This window comes from Lissotriton helveticus, chromosome 5_1, assembly GCF_964261635.1.
Source record: "Lissotriton helveticus chromosome 5_1, aLisHel1.1, whole genome shotgun sequence".
Lineage (NCBI taxonomy): Eukaryota > Metazoa > Chordata > Amphibia > Caudata > Salamandridae > Lissotriton > Lissotriton helveticus.
The window spans coordinates 1650153059-1650156479 of record NC_136065.1 but is presented as its reverse complement, the minus strand read 5'-3'; positions in this window follow the sequence as shown (position 1 = coordinate 1650156479).

The following is a 3421-nucleotide window of genomic DNA, read 5'->3' as shown; positions in this document are numbered from 1 at the left end:
AGGGGGGTAATTTGCCTCCGGATTACTATGGGGCAGGGTATGCCCGGACACCCCTCCAGGGTTGGTGGTTCTCTGCCATGGGGACCAGATGGGATATGCCTGGGCAACACCTCCCTAGGCCACCCGGGGCTTCCTTCCTCCAGGCCAACTGCATGTCAAATTGCCCAGGACGGGCTCCATGGCTCTTGGGCAGTCGTCCCCCGGGCGTCCGGTGCTCCATCCAGGCCGACGGCATGGCAGAGTGCCCGGGACAGGCTCCATGCGTCCCGGGCCTTCGTCCCCCCGGGCGTCCGGGGCTCCATCCAGGCTGACGGCATGGCAGAGTGCCCGGGTCGGGCTCCATGGTTTCCACGGTGGTCCTCCCCTGGGTGTCGGGGCGCTCCAGGCTGACGGCATGGCAGAGTGCCCGGGACGGGCTCCATGCGTCCCGGGCATTCGTCCCCCGGGCGTCCGGGGCTCCATCCGGGCTGACGGCATGTCAGAGTGCCCAGGACGGGCTCCACGGGTCCCGGGCGTCCGGGGCTCCCTTTCCTCGGGCCAACGGCTTGTCAGAGTGCCCAGGACGGGCTCCACGGGCCCCGGGCGTCTGGGGCTCCCTTCCCCGGGCCAGCGGCATGTCAGAGTGCCCAGGACGGGCTCCGGTCATCCGGGGCACCCTTCCCCGGGCCAAAGCATTTCAGAGTGCCCAGGACGGGCTCCACGGGTCCCGGGCGTCCAGGGCTCCCTTCCCCGGGCCAACGGCTTGTCAGAGTGCCCAGGACGGGCTCCACGGGCCCCGGGCGTCCGGGGCACCCTTGCCCGGGCCAGCGGCATGTCAGAGTGCCCAGGACGAGTTCCACGGGTCCCGGGCAGTCCTCCCCCGGTTGTCCGGGGCTCCCTTCCCCGGGCCAAAGCATTTCAGAGTGCCCAGGAGGGGCTCCACGGGTCCCGGACGTCCGGGGCTCCCTTCCCCGGGCCAACGGCATACAGGAAAGGAGTGCCCAGGACGGGCTCCACAGGTCCCGGTCGTCTGGGGCTCCCTTCCCCGGGCCAACGGCTTGTCAGAGTGCCAAGGACGGGCTCCACGGGTCCCGGTCGTCTGGGGCTCCCTTCCCCGGGCCAACAGCTTGTCAGAGTGCCCAGGACGGGCTCCACGGGTCCCGGGCAGTCCTCCCCACCGGGCGTTCGGGGCACCCATCTCCAGGAGGCCAACGGCGTTGCAAAGTACCCGGGAAGGGCTCCACGGGTACCGGGCAGTCCTCCCCCGGGCGTCCGGGGGCTCCCTTCTCCAGGCCAACGGCATGGTTCAATGCCCAGGACGGGCTCCATGTGTCCCGGACAGACTTCCCCCGGGCGTCCGGGGCACCCATCTCCAGGCCAACGGCATGGCTCAATGCCCAGGACGGGCTCCATGGGTCCGGGGAGGCGTCCCATGTGCCTCCGGGCTTGGGAGCCCCGGCTGTGTCCAGGGGCCCAGCCGGGCGCCGGGTCGGGTGCTCCGGCCCTGGTCCCTGCCTCCCAGCCTACCGCACTGCCAAGGGCCTAGGAAGGGGTTCCGTTGTGCCCGGGGAGCCTCCCCTTGCTTGTCTGGGTTCAGGAGCTCTGTCCGGGGCCCCTAGGGGCCCGGGGGAGGGCGGCCTCCCCACCCCGGGCTCTGTCCTTGGTCCTGCTGCGTGGCAGGGTGCCCGGGACGGGGTCCGGAGGGACCGGGGAGGCGTCCCATGCACCTCCGGGCTTGGGAGCCCCGGCTGCGTCCAGGGGCCCGGCCGAGCCCCGGGTCGGGTGCTCCGGCCCTGGGCCCTGTCTCCCAGCCTGCTGCACTGCCAAGGGCCCGGGAAGGGGTTCCGATGTGCCCGGGGAGCCTCCCCTTGCTTGGCTGGGTTCAGGAGCAGTGGCTAGGGCCCCTGAGGGCCCGGGGAGGGCGGCCTCCCCACCCCGGGCTCTGTCCTTGGTCCTGCTGCGTGGCAGGGTGCCCAGGACGGGGTCCGGAGGGACCGGGGAGGCGTCCCATGCAACTCCGGGCTTGGGAGCCCCGGCTGGGTCCAGGGGCCCGGGCGGGCCCCGGGTCGGGTGCTCCGGCCCTGGGCCCTGTCTCCCAGCCTGCCGCACTGCCAAGGGCCCGGAAAGGGGTTCCGATGTGCCCGGGGAGCCTCCCCTTGCTTGTCTGTGTTCAGGAGCTCCATCCGTGGCCCCTGAGGGCCCGGGGATGACGGCCTCCCCACCCCGGGCTCCGTCCTGGGTCCTGGCGCGTGGCAGGGTGCCCGGGACGGGGTCCGGCGTGCCAGGGGAGGCTCGCCCTGCGCCTCCGGGCCTGGGAGCCCCGGCTGGGTCCAGGGGCCCGGCCGGGGCCCCGGGTGGGGCGCTCCGTCCCTGGGCCCTGTCCCCCGTCCTGCCGCACTGCCAAAGTCCCGGGACGGGGTTCCGTGGTGCCCGGGGAGCCTCCCCGTGCTTGGCTGGGTTCAGGAGCCCCACCCGGGGCCCCTGAGGGCCCCGGGGAGGGTGGCCTCCCCACCCCGGGCTCCGTCCTGGGTCCTGCCGCGGGGCAGGGTGCCCGGGACGGGGTCCGGCGGGCCCGGGGAGACTTCCCCTATGCCTCCGGGCCTGGGAGCCCCGGCTGGGTCCAGGGGCCCGGTCGGGGCCCCGGGTCGGGCGCTCCGGCCCTGGGCCCGGTCCCCCGGGCTGCCGCTCCAGCCAGGGCCCAGGACAGGGGTCCGTCGGTCCCTTGCAGGCCTCCCCTGCTTGTCAAGGTGTAAGCGGGCCCCGGGTCGGAGGGCCCGCCGGCCCCTGGCAGCCTCCATGGCTGTGGCCCGGCTGGGGCCCCAGGCCTCCGGCCCGCCATGCCCCGGGCGCCCGCTCCCTCCTTCGTGGGGGCACGGGGCGACCGGATGGCGTCCCTTTCGTGCCCGGCCATCTGGTCGCCCGGATCCCCTCGGCCATCTGGTCTCCCGGATCCCCTCGGCCATCTGGTCTCCCGGATCCCCTCGGCCATCTGGTCTCCCGGATCGCCTCGGCCATCTGGTCAATGGGGGGGCGACCAGATGGCCGAACTTCCCTGGAAGTCCCGATGAGGTGCCATTTGCCTCCCGGATCCCAGCGAGGGCTCCAGGAGGTCGGGTACTTTCGCGCCTTGGGTCTCCTCTGTAACCTCTAGTGCACGGATTACAAGAAAGGAGGGTAATTTTCCTCCGGATTACTAGGGAGAGGGTCAGTCAGACCTCCGTGTGGTCTGGCGATTCTGAATCAGGGGAAGGCAGGACCCGGGCCGGCCCGCCGGGGCCCCCAGGGGCCCGGGTACGCTTCTGCCTCTTGGCCCCTTCCGATGGGCCTTTTCCTCCGAGTTTTCTCAGGCAGGCCTCCGCGAGGTCTGGCCATGCTGAGACAGGGCCAGGCAGCACCCGGGCCCGCCCGCTGGGGCCCCCAGGGGCCCGGGAACGCACCTGCC